The 26,633-nt window shown below is 50.1% G+C and overlaps 4 non-coding genes across 4 annotated transcripts; 2 read left to right on the top strand and 2 right to left on the bottom strand.

The window, feature by feature from the left end:
- Positions 1–3,426: 3,426 nt before the first annotated feature.
- TRNAG-UCC lies at positions 3,427–3,498 on the bottom strand. The gene has a single exon. It is a non-coding gene; the product is annotated as a tRNA-Gly (tRNA).
- A 2,249-nt stretch (positions 3,499–5,747) lies between these two features.
- TRNAK-UUU lies at positions 5,748–5,819 on the top strand. The gene has a single exon. It is a non-coding gene; the product is annotated as a tRNA-Lys (tRNA).
- Positions 5,820–24,076: 18,257 nt separating this feature from the next.
- On the top strand, positions 24,077–24,158 carry TRNAS-GCU. The gene has a single exon. It is a non-coding gene; the product is annotated as a tRNA-Ser (tRNA).
- Positions 24,159–26,049: 1,891 nt separating this feature from the next.
- On the bottom strand, positions 26,050–26,123 carry TRNAT-AGU. The gene has a single exon. It is a non-coding gene; the product is annotated as a tRNA-Thr (tRNA).
- Positions 26,124–26,633: the final 510 nt, after the last annotated feature.

Genomic DNA, 26,633 nt, shown 5'->3' with positions numbered 1-26,633 from the left:
CATCTATACCGTAAACCTACTGACCATTATACTTACCTACATGCCTCCAGCTTTCACCAGAGCACACCACACAATCCATTGTCTACAGGCAAGCTCTAAGATACAACCGCATTTGCTCCAACCCCTCAGACCGAGACAAACACCTACAAGATCTCGATCAAGTGTTCTTACAACTACAATACCCACCTGCTGAAGTGAAAAAACAGATTGACAGAGCCAGAAGAGTACCCAGGAGTCACCTACTACAGGACAGGCCCAACAAAGAAAGTAACAGAACCCCACTAGCCGTCACCTTCAGCCCCAACTGAAACCTCTCACTGTATCATCAGGATCTACAACCTATCCCTCACTCTCACAGATCTTGGGAGACAGACCAGTCCTTGCTTACAGACAGCCCCACAACCTGAAGCAAATACTTACCAGCAACCACACAACAAAAACACTAACCCAGGAACCTATCCTTGCAACAGAGCCCATTGCCAACTCTGTCCACATATCTATTCAGGGGACACCATCATAGGACCTAATCACATCAGCCACACTATCAGAGGCTCGTTCACCTGCACATCTACCAATGTGATATATGCTATTATGTGCCAGCAATGCCCCTCTACCATGTACATTGGCCAAACCAGACAGTCTCTACGTAAATGAATAAATGGACATAAATCACATGTCAAGAATTATAACATTCAAAAACCAGTTGGAGAACACTTCAGTTTCTCTGGTCACTCATTTACAGACCTAAAGTCGCAATATTACAACAAATAACCTTCAAAAACAGACTCCCATGAGAGACTGCTGAATTGGAATTAATTTGCAAAGTGGACACCATTAAATTAGGCTTGAATAAAGACTGGGAATGGATGGGTCATTACACAAAGTCAAACTATTTCCCCATGTTTATTTGTCCCCCTACTGTTACTCACACCTTCCTGTCAACTGTTGGAAATGGGCCATCCCGATAATCACTACAAAAGGTTTTTTTCTCCTGCTCATAATAGCTCACCTTAACTGCTCACGCTTGTTATTGTGTGTATGGCAACACCCATTTTCATGTTCTCTGTGTTAATATATATATATATATATATATATATATATATATATATATATTCCTGCTGCATTTTCCACTGCATGCATCTGATGAAGTGGGTTTTAGCCCACAAAATCTTATGCTCAAATAAATTTGTTAGTCTCTAAGGTGCCACAAGTACTCCTCTTTCTTTTTGCAGATAAATGAATTGAGGTTAAGTCCATGAATGGCTATTAGCCAGGATGGGTAAAGAATGGTGTCTCTAGCCTCTGTTTGTCAGAAGGTGGAGAGGGATGGCAGGAGAGAGATCACTTGCTCATTACCTGTTAGGTTCAGTCCCTCTGGGGCACCTGGCATTGGCCACTGTTGGCAGAGAGGATGAGGTTGGATGGACCTTTGGTCTGACCCAGTATGGCCATTCTTATGGTCTTATGAAGGGAGGGTAAAGACTGGGACAGAGTTTCTGTAGTGTAGTGGTTATCACATTTGCCTAACACACAAAGAGCCCTGGTTTGAAACCAGACAGAAACATGTGGGCAATTTTCCCAGCTCTTCTGGCCTGTCCCTGCTGTTGTAGGAGCAGCAGTGATTTCTATGCTCAAAAGGTCTGTTATACTTCCCCTGCTCCCACTTTTCTCTCCTCTCCCTCTCTGAATGCCTGTGAAGTGGTTTTCCCCCTCCCGCTCCTGGAATGCTCCTGGGATGAATGTTCTGGTTGAAGAGCAGAAGAGCTCTAAGGTAGACAAGGTGTCTGGGACGCTAATTAGGCAGCACTCACACACCCAGAGCATGGACACTGCCCAAGGTGGAGTGTGACCAACCAGATGCAGCCAAGTCATCTCTAGTCGCAGGCCATGAGGTGCAGGCCCTTAAAAGGGGACGGGGCCCTGTGCTCAGGAGAGCACTCACAAGCTTGTACCTCCAGTGACTGCCCTTCGCCCGGACCACCTGGCCAGTGGTTCTCTGTGTTGTATTTCATTGTGCCTCAGCGAGACTTACCTTCATCGCATCGTCCATAGCTGCGCTGTGGGACACTTACCTTGCAGAATCCTGACATCTTCAGTGCTGTGCCTGTCCTGGGAGCGAGAGTATGCAAATGTATCCCTCCCCCTTCTTCTTTTGAGCTTAGCTGTCAGTATAACAAACGTGCTGCTTTCTGCCAAACTCTGGTGGGTCATTAGTCCTCCCTACGCTTACTAGCTGGCCCAATTTTGGGTAACACCTGTGATAACCCCAACCCCTGCAGGGCAGAGAGTGGTGAAATGAGCTGAGAAAAAGCCTTGGCATCAGCAGGGGAAAGCTAGAGGATCTGGGCCAATCACCTTTTGAAGTCTTGTGGCTTGGTCTCCTCTGCCCTGGGAGGTTGGCCTATGGCGGCCGGCTCTTCTGTGTGACTTGCCAAAGGAGGGAGTGAGGCAGGAATGGGGCAAAAGAGGAAAGTCGAGCTGAGGAAGGCAGGGCAGAAGCTAAGCGCCTCAGTGTGGCTAAGTGGGGTTAGTAGAGTGTCACCCTTCGTTCTGCAAAGCCTGGGAGGTGTAGTTGGCTGCTGGGAGGTAGAATCCTGTGCCTGCCTCTTGGCTTCCAGGGATGGCTACTTGCAGCCCAGGAGACGAAGGATGGTTCTGGGTGAAAGGAAGGAGTAAATTTGGGTGCAGGGTGCGGGCTCTGCGCTGGGGAGGGGTTGGGGTGCAGGAGGGTGGCGCTTACCCCGGGCACTGCAGCTCCCAAAGTGACTGGTACACACAACCCTCTGGCAGCAGCTCCTAGGTGGGCGGGGTCAGGGGATCTCCGTGTGCTGCTCCCTGCAGGCGCTGCCAGAGCTCCCATTGGCTGCAGTTCCTGGCCAATGGGGGCCGCGGAGTTGGTACTCGGGGCAGGGGCAGTGAATGGAGACACTCCCCATGCCCCAGGGGATGCTGGGACATGCCGGCCATTTCTGGGAGTGGCACGGAGGATGGAGGCAGAGTGGGCAGGAGCCACCTCAGTGCTGCTGGCACATCTCTGCACACCCATGGGGAGGAGCAGAGGGCCTCCATGTGCTGCCTGGGGTAGGGGCAGAGCACAGAGCTGCCTCCTCCCGGGTCTATTACAGGAGTGGGTGGGTGGGGTCTTTTGGCCTGCAAGGTGCAGCAGGTCAGTCTAGATGATCACACTGGTCCCTTCTGACCTTAAGGCTCTGAGTCTAAAAGGGAGGGAAGTAAAGAAATTTAAAAAAAATAAACCAAACATTGTAATACCAGGATAACTTCAACAGCTCATTGTATAGTCCCGCCCTCTTTCTTCCTCCATTGTGTGTTGAATGACCTGCAGGACATTGATTCTCTCATTCCATTGATAAACTGATACAATGTGACTGAAATTAAACCAATACCCAGATGAAAACATCACATCACTGCACTGGCTGGGAATTGAACCCAGGTCAACTGCTTGGAAAGCAGCTATGCTCACCACTATACCACCAATGCATCTGGCAAAAGTCCCCCTTATGCTTGCCCAATGAGGCTACAGCAGCATTGAGGAGATTTTCTGCCTGTTAAAATGTACTGGATTCTCATCACTTAAAAACAACAACGCCATCTTCGCAGGTTTGAACCATCAGCCTTTCAATTAGCCACCAAAGTTGTTAATCACAGGAGTATGTCTAAGATGTAGGATTATTCTGATTTTACAGAAGCCTGTATTTGGAAACAGATTGTATACAGTCAGTGGACGTGGCCCCACTAAGCACATTAATTCGGCGGTGTGCGTCCTTGTACCAAGGCTAGTGTCCATTACCGGAGTGTTGCACTGTGGGTAGCTCTCCCATAGTTCCGCAGTCTCTCCGCCCATTGGAATTCTGGGTTGAGGTGCCAATGCCTGATGGGGCAAAACCAGTGTCGTGGGTGATTCTGGGTAAATGTCGTCAGTCAATCCTCCCTCTGTAAACAACGGCAGACAATCATTTTGCTCCCTTTTCCTGGATTGCCTGGGCAGACGCCATATACAGCAACCATGGAGCCCATTCAGCCTTTTTCACTGTCACTGTATCTCTACTGGATGGTGCTGACAGGCGTGGTACTGCAGCGCTACAGCAGCATCCCCTTGCCTTTTGCAAGTTAGGAAGATGGTTACCAGCCATACCGTCCCGTCTGCTGCTTTGCAAGTTGACAATGACAGTGACCAGTTATACTGTATCGTTTGCTGCTGTCATGGGTGCTCCTGGCTGGCCTCAGTGAAGGTCGGCCGGGGGCGTATGGACAAAATGGGAATGACTCCCCAGGTCATTTCCCTTCCATAAGATTTTGTCTAAAGGAGAGTCAGTCCTGTCTAGACTATCGGGCAAGCCTGCTAAAGAACCAGAGAGGCAAACGGCCGCTCCGGGTCAGAGCCCCAGACATCCCGCAGAAATGATGAGCTGCATGCCATTCTAGGGGTGCCCTGCAACAACCCCACCCATTGCTTCCCTCCTCCTCCACCTCCTGGGCTACCGTGGCAGTTATCCCCCATTTGTGTGATGAAGTAATAAAGAACGCAGGAATTTGAAACAACACTGACTTTATTGCCTCTTCAAGTAGAGCTCAAAGCGGGAGGGAGGGCAGCCTCCAGCTGCTATGATATTCCAGGCAGGACTGAATCTCCATTAGACAAGCAAGAAGAGAATGACCTGGGAGTCATTCCCATTTTGCCCAGGCACCCCCGGCCGACCTCACGAGGCCAGCCAGGAGCACTCACGGTACAACGATGACGGATACCAGCCCTACTGTACCGTCTGCCATCTGGAAGGGAAGGGAAGGGATGGGGATGCTGCTTTGCAGCACCAGCGTCTGCCAGGAGCATCCAGTAGACATCTGGTGACATTGAAAAAGGCGAAATGATTTTCCCCTTTGCTTTCACGGGGTGGGGGTGGGGTGAACGACATATACCTGAACCACCCATAAGAATGTTTGTGACCCTTCAGGCTTGGGAACTCAGCCAAGAATTCAAAGGGTGTTTGGAGAGTGCGGGAACTGTGGGATAGCTACAGTCGTCAGTCGTCCCTCCCTCCGTGATCGTCCATTTCATTCTTTGGCTTTCTGGTACGCTTGTCTCAGCTACTTAAGTTTCAGCACTGTGTTGAGTCCCTGTTGTGGCCTCTGTCCATCATAGCCTTGAGGATTTTTCAACTTTTGGCATTTGTCTTTTGGAACGGAGTTCTGATAGAACAGAGTCATCTCCCCATACAGAGATTAGCTTCAGTATCTCCCGTACGGTCCATGCTGGAGCTTTTTTTTGATTCTGGGACTGCATGGTCACCTGTGCTGATGAGCTCTCCAAGCTGGGCAAACAGGAAATTAAATTCAAAAGTTCTTGGGGCTTTTCCTGTCTACCTGGCCAGTGCATCTGAGTTCAGATTGCTGTCCAGAGCGGTCACAATGGTGCACTGTGGGATAGCGCCCCAGTAAATACCATCAAATTGCAGCCACACTAACCTAATCCGAAATAGCAATACTGATTTCAGAGCTACTCCCCTCGTCGGGGAGTAGTACAGATACTGGTATTAAGAGCCCTTTATATCGATATAAAGGCCTTCGTTGTGTGGACGGGTGCAGGGTTAATGCGATTTAACGCTGCTAAATTGGATATAAACTCATAGTGTTGACCAGGCCAGAGAGGCAGCAGGTTTCCCCTATTGTTTCCCGCTCTTGTTTTCTTGACTAGTTTCTCCTCTGCACCAACTTGCTCTTTTGCTTTGTGAGCCTGGCTAGCTCAGTTGGCAGAGCATCAGACTTTTAATCTGAGGTCCAGGGTTCAAGTCCCTGGTCAGGTGATAAACAACTCACCAAGATCTTCAGCTGTCTTGCTGGAGTCCTCTTTGATATTGTTTTCTCTCTGCAGGATTTTCCCTATCCTCAGAAGGGCCTTTTTGTGTGTGGGTTTGAAGGGGCAACTTCCTGACAGCCCCTCTGTCCTTGCAGCCTGGAGGAATAAAGGCCTCTGGACATATAGCATGTTCCTTCCCTGCACACACACACGTACAAACACACAGAATATCCTAAGGAATTAGAATCACCTGCTGCCTTCCCCTTTCCTGATGGATCCCCAAATGAAGATGCTCTTCAGCCTAAACCCATGTCCCCTCTTTTCCCAGTGCCCCTCAATCCCAACCCTCAGTCCCTCCTATGCTCACTGCTCCTCACTCCCAACCAGAGCCTGCTCCGCTTCACCCTTCTCCTCTGTCCCAACCCACAGCCCCTCCTATTCCCAGTGCCCCTCAATCCCAACCCACAGCCCCTCCTATTCCCAGTGCCCCTCAATCCCTACCCACAGCCCCTCCTATTCCCAGTGCCCCTCAATCCCCACCCACAGGCCCCTGCTCCTCACGCTGCTCCTCAATCCCAACCCACAGCTCCCTCCTTCCCTCCAGCAGCAGGTGCTTCAGACCCCCTCAGGGAGATTTTCTTGCAAGGTTTCGTGTATGAGTCTGCATGTGGATTTTACAGTATGTTAGAAATAGGTTGGGTTGCTTGCCGAAATGATCACTTGTGGCTGGTGTTGGATTCCCAGTCTCCATGTTATAGGGGCAGGAGAAATAAAGGGTTGTTATCCTTGTGTGAATCGAGGCAGCACAACTGTGCTTAGCAGACCCCGATTGAGGACTCACCCTCAATTCAAGAGCACTTGCTAGGCAAGGGACAGGGGTTCCAAAGCCAAGTGGGCCAGGGTCTGGGTCCCAATACTAAAATGTAGGTGTTAGACCAACTTTAGGACAGGGGGCTGGGGAGGGATGAGTGAGTCCCTAGACAACATAGTGAGTACAGGGCCTTCTTAGTTTCCCCTTTTCCACCCAGGATGGCAGGTGAACTGTACAGAGGCACCTCTGGGCTTGCTCTGACTAAGGACAACAGCTGTGAGTGGGGTGCAGAGCAGGAATGGCTCATGTTAAAGGACGTTTGGTTGCTGGACTTACAGACCGTAGGGAGAAGGACACTGCCCAGCTTATTTGGGGGTGGGTCTTTCCCTCATGGTTTATGTTTATGTGTTGGGGCTGCTGACATGACTTCTGCTAACCTGGGCTTACATTGCAGTGTAGACATACCCTGAGAGGGCATCTATTCTGTGACAAAATCCCTGTGGCCCAGCTGGCCTGGATGATCAGATTTGGGGTCCTGGGGCTCAGACTGGAGCCCAGGCTCGGAGACCCTCACCCCTCGTGGGGTCTCAGAGGTTGGTCTCAAGCCCAAGTGTCTACACTGTAATTTTATAACCCTGCAGCACAAGCCCCACAAGCCTGAATCAACTGACCCAGGGTTTGAGAATAGTGACTTGGGTGTGTTAATGGCAGTGTAGACATAATGCTAGGCTGTGTCCACACTGCAATGAAACACCCACGGCTGTCCCGTGCCAGTGCAGGCTCCCAGGCTAGGGCCATGGGGTGGTTAATTTGCACCGTAGACATCTCAGCTCAAGCTCAATATCAGGATCTAGGAGCCCTCAAGGTTGGGAGGGAGTTAGCAAGCAAACAAGGTAAAATGGCAGGGGAGTATTACCCTGGACTCATGGCATTTCTCCATTGGTCTGTCTGCTTTGGGGCAGAGACAATAACACGTCCTGCTGCATTCGTTATTTCAAAGGGCGGTTTAGGATTTTCATTCTCACACACGCCCAGGAGCCGGCCAACAGGGCGGCTAACAGGGGAGTTTTGAGTGGGAGTTCCCATTGGAGGAGCCAGGTATTTTGTGTTTGCGTCTGTCTTTGGGGTGCTTGTGTCTCTCTCTGTCGGGGCAGACTGCTGAGCCCTGATTAGGGGGCGGAGCTAGGCGGAGGAGGGGGCCTATAAAGCGGCCGCCCAGCCAGGCAGCGGCACAGCTGATCGCAGCGGCCCAGGGCCGGCCAACAGGGCGGCTAACAGGGAGTTTTGAGTGGGAGTTCCCATTGGAGGAGGCAGGTATTTTGTGTTTGCGTCTGTCTTTGGGGTGCTTGTGTCTCTCTCTGTCGGGGCAGACTGCTGAGCCCTGATTAGGGGGCGGAGTTAGGCGGAGGAGGGGGCCTATAAAAGCGGCCGCCCAGCCAGGCAGCGGCACAGCTGATCGCAGCGGCCCAGGAGCCGGCCAACAGGGCGGCTAACAGGAGTTTGAGTGGGAGTTCCCATTGGAGGAGCCAGGTATTTTGTGTTTGCGTCTGTCTTTGGGGTGCTTGTGTCTCTCTGTCGGGGCAGACTGCTGAGCCCTGATTAGGGGGCGGAGCTAGGCGGAGGGGGGGGCCTATAAAAGCGGCCGCCCCGCCAGGCAGCGGCACCGCAGATCGCCGCGGCCCAGGGGCCCGCCCACAGGGCGGCAAACAGGGGAGTTTTGGTGGGAGTTCCCATTGGAGGAGCCAGGTATTTTGTGTTTGCGTCTGTCTTTGGGGTGCTTGTGTCTCTCTCTGTCAGGGCAGACTGCTGAGCCCTGATTAGGGGCGGAGCTAGGCGGAGGAGGGCCTATAAAGTGGCCGCCCAGCCAGGCAGCGGCACAGCTGATCGCAGCGGCCCAGGAGCCGGCCAACAGGGCGGCTAACAGGAGGTTTGAGTGGGAGTTTGCAGGGGAGGTGGAAGGGGCGGTGCAGTGTCCCTGTGTCCCCCAGGTACAAGCACCAGCGAGGCCGGGACAGCATGAGCCAAGCCCTGGAGGACACACCGAGGATGAGAGCATGCAGCAGCTGTGGTATGTACCTGGTCCTAGCGGGGACCCAGAACAGTACTATGTATGCATGAAGTGCCGCCTAATAGAGCTGCTGGAGGAAAAGATCCAGGGCCTAGAGCTGCAGGTAGAAACCTGATAGAGAATAGAAGGGGTTCAGGCAGCTGATGGAGCAATGGCAAGCAGTAACGGAAGGGGAACGCCCAGGGGCAAAGGGGAAGCAGGGGCTAAGGCCAACGAGGGGACCACCAGACAAGGAAGATGGGCGGTGGAAGCATGTGACCGTGAGAAGCAGGCAGAGGAAAGGAGAGCCAGTGAGGGAAATAGAGCTAAGGAACAGGTATGAAGGTTTGGAGAATGAGGAAGGGTACAGCAGGTGGTAGCTGATGGTGGGAGGCCAAGGAAAAAGAGACGGCCAGTCCCATAGAAAGAGGAGGAGTCTATGGAGACAGCACCAAGTTTGGGCCCAGGAGGTTACAGGATGGCTTAAGAGGAACCATAAGGGACGATAGAAATGGAAGGAGCGTGCGACGAGGGGACAGGGGATAGGTTAGCAGACCGCACTGTCCCCAGTCAAACAGGTCTACGTGATTGGGGATTCCATACTGAGAAGGGTGGATAGGCCTGTGACCAGGGCCGATCCGGAAAACAGAAGGGTGTGCTGTCTGCGGGCGCTAAAATACGGGATGTGGACCTGAGGTTGAAAGGATCCTAAGAGGAGCAGGTAGAACCCTTTGATCATCCTTCATGTAGGAACGAATGATACTGCTAGATTCTCGCTAGACAGGATCAAGGAGACTATGCCAGGTTGGGTAAGACGCTCAAGGAAATTGAGGCTCAGGTGATCTTCAGTGGGATCCTACCTGTTCCTAGGAAGGGCGCCAAAGGGGTGAGAAGATAGTGACGATTAACAGTTGGCTGAGGTGGTGTTACAAGGAGGGCTTTGGGATGTATGGGCACTGGGAGGCTTTTGGGGACAGACAACTGTTCTCACAGGATGGGCTCCACCTAAGTAGGGAAGGAAGTAGACTTCTAGGAGGAGGCTGGCTCACCTGATTAAAGAGCTTTAAACTAGACACTGAGGGGAGACGGTTGGGAGAGGTCCTGGTGCTCTCCACGCCAAATTTATACATTGGGAGGCGAGAACAACAAGATAACAACAGATATAGCCAGAGGGGGCAGGCAGGTGTAAGGAAGAGGGGACGGATACTAGATCTACAGGTCATGCTGGCAGTACTGTGTCCCTACCGAGTTGGGTGAAAGAGTGAGAGGAGCCCAACAGCAAAAATTAGGATGTTTGTTCACCAATGCAAGAAGCTTAGGTAATAAAATGGAGGAACTGGAGCTCTTGGTCCGAGAATTGAAGCCGGATATCGTAGGAATAACTGAAACATGGTGGAACAGTAGCCATGACTGGAGTACAGGTATGGAAGGGTATGTGCTGTTTAGGAAAGACCGATGCAAAGGTAAAGGGGAAGTAGCATTGTATATCAATAATGAGGTGAAATGTAATGAAATAACTAGCAATGCAATGGATAATGAGTCTGTCTGGGCAATGGTCACATTGGGGAAGAAAACTACTAGAGCCTCACCGGGATAGTGATTGGGGTGTGCTATAGACCGCGGGATCTACCCTAGAGACGGATAGAGAGCTCTTTAATGTTTTTAAGGAGGTAAACACTAATAGGAACTGCTTGATCATGGAGGATTTTAACTTCCCGGATATAGATTGGGAAACAAATGCTAGTAACAATAATAGGGCTCAGCTTTTCCTAGACGTGATAGCTGATGAATTCCTTCATCAAGTGATTGCTGAACCGACGAGGGGATGCCATTTTAGATCTGGTTTTGGTGAGCAACGAGGACCTTGTTGAGGAAATAGTTGTGGGGACAACCTTGGCTCAGTGATCATGAGCTAATTCGTTTCAAAATAAATGAGAGGATAATCAATAGTGCATCTGAGACTAGGGTTTATGATTTCAAAAGGGCTAACTTTACTAAACTAAGGCGACTAGTTAGGGAAGTAGACTGGCCCCTAACATATTTAGGGATCTAAGGGCAGATGACGCCTGGGGTTACTTCAGGTTGAAGTTGCAGGAGATGTCAGAGGCATGTATCCCAAGAAAGGAAAACAGCTCATAGGTAGCAGTTTTAGACCGAGCTGGATGAGCAAGCGTCTCAGAGGGTCATTAAGAAAAACAGAAAGCGTACAAGGACTGGAAAATGGGAGGGATCAGCAAAGAAACCTACCTTATTGAGGTCAGAGGTGTAGGGAAGCAGTGAGAAAGGCAAAACGACAGGTGGAGATGGACTTAGCGAAGGGGATTAAAACCAATAGCAAAAGGTTTTTAGCCATATAAATAGGAAGAAAACCAAGAAAGAAGAAGTGGGACCGCTTAAAACTTTGAGCGGAGTGGAGATTAGGGATAATCTTGGAATGGCACAATATCTGAACGAATATTTTGCCTCGGTCTTCAATGATGCTAATGAAGGGCTAAGGAATAGTGATACAGGGACCGATGGGAATGAGGATATGGGGTAGACATTATGGTATCGGAGGTGAAAGCCAAACTTGAACAGCTTAACGGAAGTAAATCGGGGGCCGGATAATCTTCATCCTAGAATATTAAGGGAACTAGCGAGTAATATTGCTTGCCGTTAGCGATGATTTTTAATAAATCTCTAAATTCAGGATTGTACCGTTGGACTGGAGATTAGCTAATGTAGTTCCTATATTCAAGAAGGGAAAAAAGTGACCGGGTAACTACAGGCCTGTTAGTTTAACATCTGTAGTATGCAAAGTCATGGAAAATTTTTAAAAGAGAGAGTGGTTACGGAGCAGGAGGCCGATGGCAGCTGGGATGGTTACAGCATGGATTTACGAAGGTAGATCGTGCCAAACCAACCTGATCTCCTTCTTTGAGAAAGTAACAGATTTTTAGACAAGGGAAATGCAGTGGATCTAATATATCTAGATTTCAGTAAGGCGTTTGATACGGTGCATGAGGAATTACTGGTTAAATTGGAAAGGATGGGGATTGAAATGAAAATCCAGAGGTGGATAAGGAGCTGGTTAAAGGGAGACTGCAGAGGGTAGTATTGAAGGGGAACTGTCAGGTTGGAGGGTCACTAGTGGAGTTCCTCAAGGTTCAGTTTTGGGTCAATTTTATTCAATCTATTTATTGCTGACCTGGGAACCAAGAGTAGGAGTGGGCTGATAAAGTTTGCGGACGACACCAAGTTGGGAGGTATTGCCAATTCGGATCAGGATATCCTCCAGGGAGATTTGGATGACCTTGTAAGCTGGAGTATTAGTAACAGGATGAAATTCAATAGTGAGAAGTGTAAGGTTATGCATTTAGGGATGACTAACAAGAATTTTAGTTATAAGCTAGGGACGCACCAGTTGCAAGTAACGGAGGAGGAGAAGGACCTAGGAGTCCTGGTTGATCGTAGGATGACCATGAGCAGGCAATGTGATGTGGCCGTTAAGAAAGCAAATGCGGTATTGGGATGCATTAGGCGAGGTATTTCTAGTAGGGATAAGGAAGTGCTAGTCCCGTTATATAAGGCGTTGGTGAGACCTCATTTGGAGTATTGTGTGCAGTTTTGGTCTCCCATGTTTAAGAAGGATGAATTCAAACTGGAACAGGTACAAAGAAGGGCCACTAGAATGGTCTGAGGAATGGAAGGCCTGTCATATGAAAGGAGACTTGAGGAGCTCGGTTTGTTTCCTTAACCAAAGAAGGATAAGAGGAGATATGATTACACTCTTTAAATATATCAGAGGATAAATACCAGGAAGGAGAGGAATTATTTCAGCTCAGTGCTAATGTGGACACGAGGACAAACGGATATAAATTGTCAGTTAGGAAATTTAGGCTAGAAATTAGGCGAAGGTTTCTAACTATCAGAGTGCAATACTGGAACAGCCTACCGAGAAACAGTGGGGGCGAAGAACCTCCATGACTTTAAGACTAAGCTAGATAAGTTTATGGAGGAGATGGTATGATAGGATACCGGGCTTAGTCAATAGGTTAATTAAATTGCCACACTGGTAAATAGTACAATGGGTCAATGATATGTTATTCTTAACCTTTTCCAGGGTATGGCTGGAGAGTCTTGCCCGCATGCTCGGAGTTCAGCTGACCGCCATATTTGGGGTCAGGAAGGAATTTTCCTCCAGGGTAGATTGGCTGTGGCCCTGGAGGTTTCGCCTTCCTCCGAAGCATGGGGCAGGGTCGCTTGCTAATGGAGTGGGGAGATCGGCTAATGTGGCCTGCATCTTGCTGGAGGTCAGACTAGATGATCATATTGGTCCCTTCTGATCTTTTATTCTATGATTCTATGATTCTACGGTGCACAAAGCAGGACTCAACCCTCAGTGCAAACTAAATGAGCTGCTCACAGGTTCTGGCAGCCACAATGAGCCAATTGGTGTGAGAGCTCAGACCTGCCCCTGTCCCAGAGGAGGGTCATCTGTGATGGGCTGGACCACTGACCTATCAGCATTTAACTCCCAATAATTCTGTTATCAGTGCCTGTGAGTATAATTTAAACAGCCATACTGGGATGGACCAAGGGCCCATCTAGTTCTGTGTTTATCCTCTGACAATAGCAAATACCAGGTGCCCCAAAAGTTAATCAACAAGGCACCAGGGAGTTGAACCCAGGATCTCTTGTTTACAGAACAGATGTTTTAGCCAGCTAAGCCATGGTGCCTGTAGCTGGCTAAAACACAGTGTCTGTCCACACCCTCTTATCCATGGTTGTGGAGAGGGGTGTAGAGAGGGGTAAGGGGGTCGAGGCCAAGCTGGGAGTCAGAGCCCCAGGCTGAGGTGGGGTTGGGGAAGAGCTGGGGCAGAGTGGGGCTGAGTGCTGCTCCCTCCATGGGGCTGGCTCACATCCTGAGGTGCCCCATGAATGTTCCTCTGTGTCCCCTAGGAGTCACGCCCACATTTTGGGAACCACTGAACCCTACTCACTAAGCAGGGGCTAGTGATGCCAAAGCCCAGGGAAAGGAGAACAAGTGCGGGGCCCCCAGCACTGGAACCATGTGAAGGGGCTGCAGGAGAGGGGCAATGGCTGGTGGCCCAGGGAGTTAAGGGCAAAGGGGGCACAGGAGGGGGCAGGACTTAGGGGTGAAGGAGGCGCAAGGGTTGGGAGTGCAGGAGCTAGCGGTAAAGGGGAGTGGGGATCGTCCAGGGCAATGAGGAAGTGCCAAAGTACAAGCTTTGCCCAGGGCACCATTTCCCTAATGCTGGTCTGAGCAAACAATTGGAAATGACCCTTCAGTGAGACCAGAACCAGAGTGTAGAAAAGCTCCTTTGTTAAGTGGTGGTGGCTGAGGGCTTAGGGAGATGGGTTAGACAGCAATAGGTGTGTTTCTGTGGAGATTTGATTCTTGCCTGCTAGGCAAGGCTGGTGTGCAGTGTCTCCATGGCTGTACTTTCCGTCTCTGCTCTGCCACAGGAAGCCAAGTCTAGACATATTCGGAGGCTCTATGCCAGGGTTTCTCAAACTTCCTTTCACTGCAACTCTCTTCTGCCAAAATAAACCTTACTACATGGCCCTGGAAAGAAGGACCAAGCCTCTCCCCACTGGGCAGAGAGAGGACTGGATAAATTCATGGTGGCTAAGTCCATAAATGGCTATTAGCCAGGATGGGTAGAATGGTGTCCCTAGCCTCTGTTCGTCAGAGAATGGAGAAGTATGGCAGGAGAGAAATCACTTGATCATAGCATGTTAGGTTCACTCCCTCAGGGGCACCTAGCATTGGCCACTGTCTGTAGACAGATACTGGGCTAGATTGACCTTTGGTCTGACCCGGTACGGCCTTTCTTATGTAGAGGAGACAAAGCCTGAGCCCTGCCCCAGTTAGGGAGGACAAAACCAGAGCTTGAGGGATTCAGTCCTGGGTGGTGGGGCTCAGACGTTTGGCTTCAGCCCAAGGCACCAACAAGTCTAATACCAGCCCTGGCAACCCCATTAAATCAGGGTCACATCCCACTTTGGGGTCCTGACTCACAGCTTGAGAACCACGGCTCTATGCGGATGGGAGAGAGTTTTCCTGTGGGTGTAGTTAATCCACTTCCCAAGAGGTGGCAGCTATGTCAGTGGGAGAAGCTATATCGGTGGGTGTGCAAGCTGTGCTGTTTGCCACATTTAAGAAGTTTAATCAAACCCCATTTTAAAACCACCTGTGGTCTGGGAATGGCAAAGAGCTCGATGAATCAGGGTTTGTCCTTCAAAGTCCTGGAGATCACGATTCCATATTACTGTTGTCATGGGGTATAGCTCAGTGGTAGAGTGCTTTACTGCAACTCAAGTAGTCCTCCATTCAAACCCAAGTGTTCTCTTATAACCTTCTTTCTTTTTTTAAAAAAGGAAAACATTTTCATTTCCATTCTCCATTATGTTCAGGGCTCCTCTGTGCAGGAGTGCTTGATATGAATGTAAACACTCAACATTTCGCTGTTCAAATGCATAAAAACCTAGCGAAGCTGTCCATCAGGTGAAATCAGTTCCAGTCCTCTAAGTGTCTAGTGTATGTTTTCATCAATTAAACAAAGGTATCATACAAATGTACATTTGCAGATCCCTCTTCTCCAGGAGCTATGTTGTGCAGAAGAACAAGAACCACATCAGTTGAAGTTCAGGAGTCTGATGACAAATGTTCTGAGGGCTGGAAAAAATGCCTTCTAGTGAGCTATTGAACAAGCTCAACCTTTTAGCTTATCAAAGAAGATTGAAAGGTGACTTCATTGAAGTGTTGAAGGGCCTTAAAGGAGAGAAAAGGTTGTGTATTAAAGGACTCTTTAATCTAGCAGAGAAAGGCATAACAAGACCCAGTGGCTGTAAGGTGAAAGAGACAAATTCATATTACAAATAAGACACAAATATTCAACAGCCAAGATGATTCACCGCAGGAACAAGCTACCAAGGAAAGTGGTGGATTCTCCATCTCCTGATGTCATTTAATGAAGACTAGATGCCTTTCTGGAATATGTTTGCCCCAAAAGTAGCTATTGTGTCATACAGGAGGCCTGTGATATGCAGGGGTCAGATTAGCTGCTCTAATCGTCTCTTCTGGCCATAAAGTTGACTAATTTCTGAAAAACTGAGTGTAGCATTGGGAGCAGCGTCTGATGTTTTCCTGTCTATCCAGCTTGCTTTCTAGAACGAACGCTCCTTGGTGGGGTGATCCACAGGAGAAGCTCAAACCTCCACAGTGCCTGGCCAGGGCAGGACATTAGCACAGCGAGGAGGGTGTGGCAGTGACATCACAAAGGCCTTTTGCAGGACCTCAGACTATTGGTCAAAGGTGGTGGGGAGGTGGTGACCTCACAGAGAGGTGGTGACATCAGCCAGGCAGGACAGGGGTGAGGGCCAGGGAAGCCTCAGAGACCCCTGTGGCTTTGCTTCAGCAAGTCTCCTTCTCAGGTCTCTCTTTGAGGACTGAGAGAGTATTCGGGTTCAGATACGTGAGCGCCAGGAGGAACCTCTTTTGAGTTTTCTCCTTCCCTTTTCCTGATTTTACTAGAAAACAGCCGTCTCTGTTTAGAAGGTAGAGCCTCCTCGAGGTTTGAAACCTGTTCAGTCTGAGCCATCTGGTGACAGTTGAATTTTAGGCATGGAAAACAGAAGCTTAAGGAGGCAGAATTTTATTCTGCACCTGGGATTTTGTCTCTTAGAATCACTGGAGACATTAGGGTTTGTCCTTTTTATTTCACCTTTTCCTCCATCCCTCCCCCCCTCCTTTCTCTTCGTCTCTTGCTTCTTTTGTCCTTTCACCTGTTCCCCTCCCAACAGCAGGAGAGTGTGTGTGTGTGTGTCTGTGTCTGTGTCTGTGTGTCTGTGTGTGTGTGTGGGAGGTCCACCCAAAAATGTGGGGCTGAAATAGTGCTCAGGCAGTGATCCCCACGGTGACCTGGGCCATCCTTTGGGCTCTCTGGTGAGAACCCTCAGCCTCCCGTCCTCAGTCTCTACCCTGATTGGCTGAGCAGGGGTTATTGACAGGAGGAGATTCCGGTCCTTGTTGTTCTCTTTTAAGCCCAAGTAAATAAGTCAGAACCACTTATATATTTGATGAATTTTGCTGCTTCTCTGCATTAATTGTCTCTGAGCAGTTCATGATTCTAACATTGCAGTTCTCCTCAAATACTTGCTGAATAATTACTGTGAACTGTTGTTGGTCTGGAGCTCATCGGAGCACTTTATTCAATGTGTGAAATTCAAGATATGATGGCTTGTTTGAAAATCAGGGCTCTTGGGTCCTATTCCCAACTCTGCCCCTGGCTGGCTGTGTGACCTAAGACAAGTGAATTCTCCTTTCTCAGCCTTAGCTTCTCCCTCTTTCAAGTAGGGATATTAATGATCTGCTCCTACCTACCTCACAGTAGGTGGAGGATGGGGATACATTGGAGAGTGTCACTAGGAGTAGTGCGTAATTTGAGGTGTCCTATCACGTTTACTCAGAGCAGATTATGACATAATAGAATAGCTGAAATAGTCCATTTTATTTGTATTTTTTTATTTTGAAATTGTTAAGAGAAGCAACTACTTAGCTCAGACTGAAGCATCTTATCTAATTTTCGAGATCTAAGTGTCTCCTCTTTGTGTGCGACAAGACAATTTAACACACTGTGACAAACAGGAGATGCTTTTGTTTTGCAACAAAATATTTTTGCAAAGAACTTTCATCCCACTGGTTATGATTTTGAGAAACAAACTCGTTTAGTCTGAATGGGATTTTCTGACAGAAATGGTTTCAATGAAATTTCCCCACCATCTTGATTCCTGGGCTCTATCCCTGCCGCTGGGGGGGGTTTGCTGTTTGTTAGAACAGGAGTCAGGACTGGTGGCTTCTCTTTCTGGCTCTGCCACCGCCTTGCTGTGTAGGCCCTTGGGTAGGTCACTTCCCTTCTCTGCACCTCAGGCTCCCCCCCATCTGTCCAATGGGAACACGGACAATTCTTGAACTCTGGGCGGTCGTGAGCCTGAGTGAGACAAGGGGCGTTAAAGCCCTCTGTGAAGGAGAAAGGGGAGTTTCTCGGTGTTTATCACCAAGGAATTCTAAAGTTTGCTAAAATGTCTAGTCTGTGGAAACAGGAAGTGGTCGGGGCCAAACTTTTTAACCACTGCCTTTTCTAAAGCCCCTTCAGGGATGCGAGTCCCTGGCTATTAGGTACTTGGGGTTCTTTGCCAGCAGGAGAGAAGAGGTTCCTCCCTCCATTTTTGTAGCCTTAACAAACCAGGTATTGTGCCCCAGTTCTCATTTGAGATCCCTGAAAAAGAACATCTTCCCATCCATGAACAAGACAGGACCTATCTTTAAGAGGGGAACCAAGAGACCCCTGGGACTTACAGACTAGCTAGCCTCACTTCCACAGCTGGAGAGATCCTGGAATACATTCTTAAACAATCAGTGTGTCAGCAGCACCTACAGGACACTTTGGTTCTTAGGACAAGTGAGCATGGATTTGTCAAGAACAAATCATCCCAAACCAATCCTCGTTCCTTCTTGGCGGGGTTCGGGCCTAGTGAAGTGGGTGAACAGTAGATGGGATCGATCTCGGTGTTACTAAGGCTTTTGACACAGTCCCGTAGGACATTCACACAAGCAAAGGAGGGAAATGCGGTCTAGATGCAATCAGTGTCATGTGGGGGCAGAGCTGGTTGAAAGCCCAGACTCCAAGAGCCTGTCTCCATGTCTGGCTGTCCAACGGAGAGGGTGCACCTAGTGGGTTCGGTAGGGATCAGTCCGAGGTCCAGTACTAGTCAATATTTTCATTACTAATTTGGAAAATGGAGTGGAGAGCATGCTGCTAAAATTGGCAACTGACACCAAGCACTTTGGAGCACAGGATTGGAATTCAAAACGCCCTTAACAAATTGGAGACTTGGTCTTCTTGAGCCAAACTCTGTGGCTGGGCTCCTCTCTCTAGACTGGGCTGAAGTGAAACCCCAGAGCCAAACCCTCCTCCTCCTGGGCCGTGCGCTCTGCCCTTGAATGGTCAGATGCTGCTTAGCACTGTCAGAGCAGCTTTGGCTGGGGGATTCTCCCAGCACTTTCCAATAGCGGGAAAGTATGAAATCCCCAGCAATGGAACTCAGGAGTCCTGACTCCCAATCCCTGGCCAGTCACTCCAGCGGAGCTCACTCCCTCTCAAAGGCAGGGAGGCGGCCGTGAGGGCTGCTTGTAATTCCCGGCTGTGGGAGGGTGTGCAGCAGTGGTTAGCGAAGGGCCTGGAGAAGGACTGCTGGGTCCCATCCATCCTTCTGACACTTGGTGTGACCCTGAGCCAGTAGCTTCCCCTCCCCAGGCCTGTTTCTCATCAGTGGGGTTGGGGTCACAGTCCCGACAGCCCAGGGGGGTTGGGAGGCTCCAGGAAGGTGTGTAAAGTGCTGGGATGTCAGGATCCTGGAGGCCCCTAGGGGGGTGTAAAGCCTGGCAGCACCACATGATGTAGTAGGCGATAGCTAACCCAGGTGGGGCACATGACCCCACACGCACTCTGCAAGTGTTGCCTCTGAAATTAGGAAAACTGGTGAGTTGAAGGCACAGCTGCACACCCAGGAGAAAGCCCAGCACGACACGCCCAGCTTGAAGGGTGTGCTTAAGCATGGCTTCAAACCAGAAACATTTAGATCTTCACTCTAATGCACTCCCAGCTGAGCTACTTTGGAAATGACCAGGCCAACCAGGAAGGCTTAATACACGAGCCACAGCACATGCTGGGAAGATTTAAATCTGGATGTCACAACGCAGGAGACAAGCAGTGGACTTGACCCAGAGGGGCAGGCTGGGTTCCCTATATCCCAGTCGCTCAAGCCAGCACCTGCCCCCTCAAGCTGTCACTGGTGCCCCCAGGTCTGGGAGACAAGAGCAGCGGTTCTCACTGGAACAATTCCACCCACAGCTCGCAGGCTCCTCCCAAGCCTAAACCGGAAAACCATCTTGCCAGAAAGCCGCCCACGAGGACTCACCACTGCTTCTTTTCCTTCCACCCAGAACCCCACTTCTTCTCCTGGGCTGCAAGTAGCCACCCTGGGAAGCCAAGGCGCAGGCACAGGATTCTACCTCCCAGCAGCCAACCGCACCTCCCAGGCTTTGCAGAACAAATGGTGGCTACTACTAACCCCACTTAGCCGCACGCAGGCCAACCTCCCAGGGCAGAGGAGGCCAAGCCACAAGCATTCAAAAGGCGACTGGCCTAATTCCTCAAGCTTCCCCAGGCTGATGCCAAAGTACTTTGTCCACTGATGTCACCACCCTCCATCGTGCGGGGGTTGGGGTTATCCCAGGGACAGGCCAGTGGCAGAAGGAGGAGCGCCTTGCTGGGCAGCATGTGGAGCTGGGAAAAGGAAGCCACTATGTTTCTGCCTGGTTTTGGGCTGAGGCCCTTTTGCATGTCAGGTTACCGTGAGAACTGCTACACTACAGAAACTCCATCACCGTGCACTGCCCTGCCCCGCCCCTCAAATTCCATGCACTTTGGTGGTGCTCACCCTGGCACATACCGAGGGTGAACCTGGAGAACATGGCAACAGCTCTTCAGTGGGTCAGCTGGAAGAGCAGAGGACTGGAGCCGTGGCTCAGGAAGTCGTCCTTACGTCACCCTTGTGACTCCAGCCTGAAGGGAGCTTCTTTTCCTTCCCTTTGCTGAGAAAGAGCAAGAGAAGAAAGAAAGCTCAGGTGGGCCAAATAGGTGCAGAAGCCAATGCTGCCTTTTCCTGCAGAGAAACCCAAAATGAGGACTTGCACTGGGTAAAGGCACTGCTGTGTTTCAGGAAACAGCCCACCACTGCAGAAAGAGTCTGCTGAAGCCTAGGATTGAACCAGTAAACTTTAGATCTTCAGTCTAATGCTCTCCCAGCTGAGCTACTTCAGCACCTGCAGAGGCTTTTGGGCTGCTGCTTCTCACCTTGAAGCTTATTCTCAATAAACATCTCACCCAGTCAACAATGGCCAATGCAAGACAGACATCACTTGCTATTTTAGCACTTGGAAATGTCATCAACTAGCCTTTGGATCTCTCCACTGCTTTAGTTCAGGAGAGGAAGGCGAGAAAAGTGACCTTTGAACTAAAGGCCTGGGGTTAACAGCCTAAGGCTGTCTCCTACTGTAACACTATTTAATAGCGGCCCACCCAGTGCTGGTGACAGTTCCATTGCTAGGTGTTAGCACATTTTAGTTACTGTCAAAATTTAAAAGTTTCTATACGCAAAGGAAATGATTTTTATTTGCTTATATATGGCATGAATAAATACAGGTTTACATCCTAGCATGAAAATGTATTTTATATGACAGAAAATCATGCATCAAATTGTGCATCAAAATCATGTGATGAGCTACAAATGCAACAAAAATAAGGTATTCAATGGTTTAACATATGGAGCTGGGGTGGGGCTGGGGTGCACCGAAGACACATCTTGCCTGGGACACCACTTAGTCTAGGGAGGCCCTGTCAGAAAGCAGGAGTTAGTCTCACATGCCTATTTCCAGGCTGTTATCTGTGGGCACCTGCTCTGGGGAGAGATCGTGGCTGCCCAGACTCAGGGCTGGAACAGGCCCCGGATTGAGGGTGGCTGCAGGGTTTGCAGCGCTCTGATGTCTCAGACAATGTGTCTCCCCAAAGCCTCGGATCTGCATCCCCAGAAGGCTCCTGCGCTGCCTCCGCTCCTCTCACAGTCTATAGCAAGGAGCAGCAGCAAGGGTCAGGGATGAGCCATAGGCACTAGGTGGGGGCAGAGGCTTCAGGACTAAACCCAGCACCCAGAGCAGAGGGTATGAGGCTTTTCTCTCTCCTTAGCCACGTGCTATAGCGCCGAGAGCTCTGTGAAATGCCTCCCGCCCACAGCCTGGGGAAGGGAAGGAGTCTCAGGTTCTAGGGTGATTTGAATGAGGATCACTGGACCTAGAACCATTCACTGCCTTTTCCCAGAGAAACCTGTGATGCCCAGAACAGGGCTGAGATAAATGCTGACAGGAGCCAGGATTTGCTCCCTGGAATAGCAGCAGGATTGGGCAGCTGGAAATCTCCCAAAGGAGCTGAAGCCTTGATGGGTCAGACACAGATGTCCCAGGTACTGCATGGGAGGTTTAGGTTTGTTTCTGGACAATAGCAGTGAGAGTCTTATTGTCTCAACGTTTCAGTAGAAAAATTCAGACCCAAACTGTCTGTGGCGGGGAGGTCGATAGCGGTTTCTTTGGGTTTGATTTAGTTTGTTTTCTCTTTCTCATTGTGAAAGCCCTGGATCATTTTGATGGGAACAATGTTTGCACAAGGCCAAGGAAAAATAAGAAAAGTTAAACATCTGCATTGGGTGAGGGTCTCTGTGGGCCAGGGCAGGGTGGAGATTTTCATGGGAGGAGGTTAAGGGATGAATTAGACACTTTTGCGGGAACACAGGGGGATGTTTTGCAGTTTAATTTTTCCAAAGGGAAACCTCCCCACTCTCCCTGTGCTGCTGCCCAGCTCAGACCCCACTGACACCCCTGTGACGAAGTGGGAATTTTCAGAATGTTTTGCATATTGTGCATGCCTCAGTTTCCCCTATTTGTTGCATGATTATCTACGTCAGAGGTCCAAAACGCAGGGTGCATCCCGCCAGGTGGAATGAAGTAACACTCAGGGGAATGGACCTGGGGCCCAGGCCAGCCCAGAGTGTGTGGGGAGGCACCCTCCAGCTCCGCTCCTGGCTGTAGCCCAGCTGCTGGCCCTGGCTGCTGGCCTGGCTCCCAGGGCTCCACTCCCAGCCCTACACCTGTGGCTCTGCTGCCGGTCTCTGACCCCACCCCCAGCTCTGGCCCCTGCCTCAGCCCCCTTACCCCTGTCTGCGTCCCTTCCCCCACAGCTGTGGCCCCATTCCCAGGTGTGGCTCATGGGAGCCTGACCCTCAAAGTTTTGGGACCACTGATCTCGGTGCTGGGACAAGGGTGTTTACTCTGCGGAGACCCCCAAAGGGCAGGTGTGGCTGCTGTCCAGCTGCCTGGGCCCAGACAATGGCCACAAATTCTGTCTCCTAGCAACTGCTGGCCAGGCGCACCTGCTGCAAGACACCAGCTGGCTGGGATGAGTTGGAGAACAAAGAACGAGATGGAGGCCAGGTGAGCAGGTTACCGGGAAACAGAACAAAGGACAGAAGAGGGAAAGGGCCTGGCTGAGTTGGGCTGTTGGAAGCAAGGAGTCTGCTGGGTTGGGGACTCGACAGGAGAGCCCAGGCTCTGAGTTCAGGGTCCCCCAAGATGGACGTTGCTGAATCTTCCTGCTTCCTGTGCGAACACAGAACTTTCCCAGTCTGGATTCCAGACCACTAATACAGCGCTGGCTGAGAGTCACTGGTGATTGTGTAAGTTGGGGGTGCATGACTCCGTTGGGGGAGGGGGGGGTGTAAGGCTTTCCCAGGTGTCCTGCTAAGGTGACTCACTACAGGAAGCTCCTGGCATGGAACAGGGGGGCTGAAAGGTCCAAGGTCAGTCCCAGGACGTGCGGAAGGCAAGGAGGTTTCCCCCAGTGACAGCGTCCCCTGGGCGGTGTCACACTGATGAGGGCTCTGCCTGGGTTTGGTTCAGAGCTGTTCCAGAGCACTGAGCCTGGGTCAGCCCCCCAGCATGTGACCTGCAGGCTCCACTCTGGCAAAGCTCCCTGTCCCTGGGCTTTGGCATCCCTAGCCCCTGCTTGGTGACTAGGGGTCAGTTTAGGGGAGTGATTCCCAAAATGTGGGACATGCCTCCTAGGGGGGCACAGAGGAATGTTCATGGGGGCACCTCAGGGTTGAGCCAGCCCCCATGGAGGGCACGGAGGGAGCAACACTCAGCCCCACTCTGTCCCAGCTCTTCGCCCACCCGACCCTCCGCCTGAGCCTGAGCCCCCGGCCCAGCCGCGACCCCCTTCCCTGTGTCTGCACCCCTCTCCCCAGCAAGCCACAGCCCCACTCCCAGCCCTGGTTCTCGACCGCAGCTTCCGGGGGCCTTGGCCATGGCTAAGAGGGCACAGTGTGAAAAGTTTGTGAAAAGTCGGTCCTCAATTGCTTCTATGCAGTCCAATAAAGCTATTCCTCACCCACCTACCGCTATCAGGACCGACTAGGTATGTTCTGCTGCCCTTCACTCATGCAGGAAGGATAACAACATTTCATTCCACTCAATCCTAAAGTGATTTGTAGCCGCCACCAGCCAAAACTGGTCATTTTGGGAAAGTGGCTCCATCATGCTGCATAGCTAGGCAGAGTAGGTGTGTCTGTGCAAACACGGTCTGTTCCTGAAGTCTTTCCCCCAGCTCCTCACTAGATGTGAGGGGGGAGCTCATTCAACCCCTGCGTCCACTTAGTGTTTCAAAACTCCTTATTGTCCCTATCTCTGCTGGCCTTAGATTTCTCCTCCTGTCTATCTTTTAGCAGTTCTGATGAGGTGGCCGAGTGGTTAAGGTGATGGACTGCTAATCCATTGTGCTCTGCACGCATGGGTTCAAATCCCATCCTCATCGGACACATTTAGTCTTCATCCCTCGTTTATAGACAACCATCTCCCCCATTGGTACAATAACAAACCCAACAACGTTGCTTCTTGCAAACAAAAACCTTCTCAGGAACTCAGAACTCCCTTGCTTTAGATTAAATGTCTAAATCCCAGATTTCTTAAAAAAAAAAGAATTCTCTAGTCCTGTATTTCTTAGTTTTTATCTCAAAAGGTAACATCCTCATCATCTCCCCCAAACACCCTGGGACCTGCTGAAATAATTAAAATACCCCCATCCTGAGCAAGGCCAGAACAGTGAACCAGAGCTAGTGTCTAGGCCAAGCTGTTCTGAAGGAGGCAACTCCAACATTTTCTCCCTGCTTCCCTTGGCAAGGTCTGACTGAGAAAACAAAATCCCCCAGACTGAAAATTTTCTGCTGAAACACCAATACTAGTCTGGTTGGGGACTTTGATATGAATGTATTATTATATTATTATTATTATTCTCTTCTGATTTATCTCAGTTCAGTGTTTGTCCTCCGGATGTGTTTACAGATATTGAGTTGTGGGGGAGAGAGGCCAATTCATAATGTCTCTACCCCCCTTTCATAGTGTCTTCCAACTTGCTAGGAAGCTCCTTTGCTGTGATGTAGGTCAAGCAGTGTCCATTGTCGCTGTGCTATCTCAGAGAAGTCTGCATTGTACACGGTTCCTGGGATGGTCCTTGGGAGTGTGGATCCCTTCAATGGGCCAGCAGCAAGTCCGGCTCCTCCTTGTCGCACCTGAAAGTCTGGTGGGGCATTTCCCACCTCATAACATATCTCAGTAACACACACCAAGCAAAACTTCATAACTTCCCAACCAATCCGAGCACACACAATCCAACAAGATATTAATGTTCAACAGATCAAGATTTTTGAAATGATACCTCACAAGGCAGACTTTGTACAAACCGTGTCATCATTATATGAGAGTGGTGAATATGGGGCTTCCAAGGCGCTGCTTTGAGTAGAGTGTGCCACACCTGGGCTTCCATTGCAATGGAGACGTACCCTTAGAGTCCATCTCTCCTGGGATAAATGTGGCAGCAAGGCTGGCCTGGGTCATCTGACTTGGGCTCATGGAGCTAAAGCTGAGGGGCTAAAAACTGTGGTGCAGATATTTGTGTTCACACTGAAGCCTGGGTGATCTCCAGGGCCTGCAGACATCAAACAATGAGGAATTCTGCACACAGAGAGGACCCTGCTAGTGGAAAATGCCTTTGGAAAAGCCCCTTCTGTCACCAGCTGTGGTCGTACAGTGCTCAGTGCTCTGCATTGTGGCCTCAAGAGCCATGGATGCAAGTTGAGTTACGATGACCTTTTCCTTGTCTCCATGTTTCTTAGGTGCCTCCTTCCAACACTTTCAGAAAAAATGACTGGTTTCTTTTGGAAGCATCTGCACTGCAAGGCAAGGCATCTTCTCTGCTTCCTCAAAGATTGACCAAAGGTGGGAAGAGCAGACACATTTGGCAAGGCACCACTGGGTGCTGCATCCCTAACCTCCACTTTACCTGGCAGGTGCCTGGCCCAGCTTAGCCACAGTGCTGCTCTCTGGGACTTTTCTCCCAGCTGCTCCATTTCTCATCACTGACAATCAAAAGGAAGGTGACATGACCTCTGTGTGTGGACATCCCCAGCAAATCCACAATGACGTGTGGCACAGGCTCTTGTGTTGCAGCAATTGCAGTCAAGCAACCGCCATGCCAATGCCAGTCACAGCAGCCTTTTCATCAACTCCAGGCTTGTGATTTGATTCTTTCCAATGCTTCTCTCCAAAGAAGCCTTTTCCTTAACAAGCAATTACTTGGATACCAAGGGAGGTCTCTTCTGTTTCCTAGAAAGACTAATGTGAGTAGAGGAGACAAAAGCCATGCAACAAGGCACCACTGGGAGTTGAACCCAGGATCTCCTGTTTACTAGACAGGTGCTTTAGCCAGCTAAGCCATGGTGCCTGCCTTGCAAAGGGTTTACAACTGTTCCATTTGATGGTTCAGGATAACACCTGCAAATTCCAAAGTACAGACGTTCCCCATTTCCCTCAAGACTTGCAGACCTTGAGGTGTCTGGCTCTCCGTGCACAGCAAGCCACAGCTGAGTTGACAGAGGGCTTCTAACATGTGCTTCTCCCACCAGCCACTGTGATCATATAGGGATTAGTGATCTGTGTTTCAGTCGCAGCAACCTCGGCTCAGTTCTGAGTCATGGTAACCTTTCCTTCAGCTCTAGATTTCTCATTTGCTGCTTTCCAAGTGTGGTGGGGTGGCTGCCCCAAACAAGCAGAAGAAAGATTAAGGCAGCCTTGCAGAGGCTGTGCAGAACCAACCTATCAGGAAAGGGCTTATTGGGAGAGCCAATCAGGAGAAGGCTTGCTGGAGCAGCCCATATATAAAGGGCTGCTCAGCACAGGAAGAGTCAGTCACTCCTTGGAAATTGAGGAAGGAGGATTGGCTGCCCTGAAGGAA

The sequence above is a fragment of the Mauremys reevesii genome, linkage group 12, assembly GCF_016161935.1.
Source record: "Mauremys reevesii isolate NIE-2019 linkage group 12, ASM1616193v1, whole genome shotgun sequence".
Classification (NCBI taxonomy): Eukaryota; Metazoa; Chordata; order Testudines; family Geoemydidae; genus Mauremys; species Mauremys reevesii.
The sequence above is the reverse complement of the archived record's forward strand: the minus strand, read 5'-3'. Positions and strand labels throughout refer to the sequence as shown.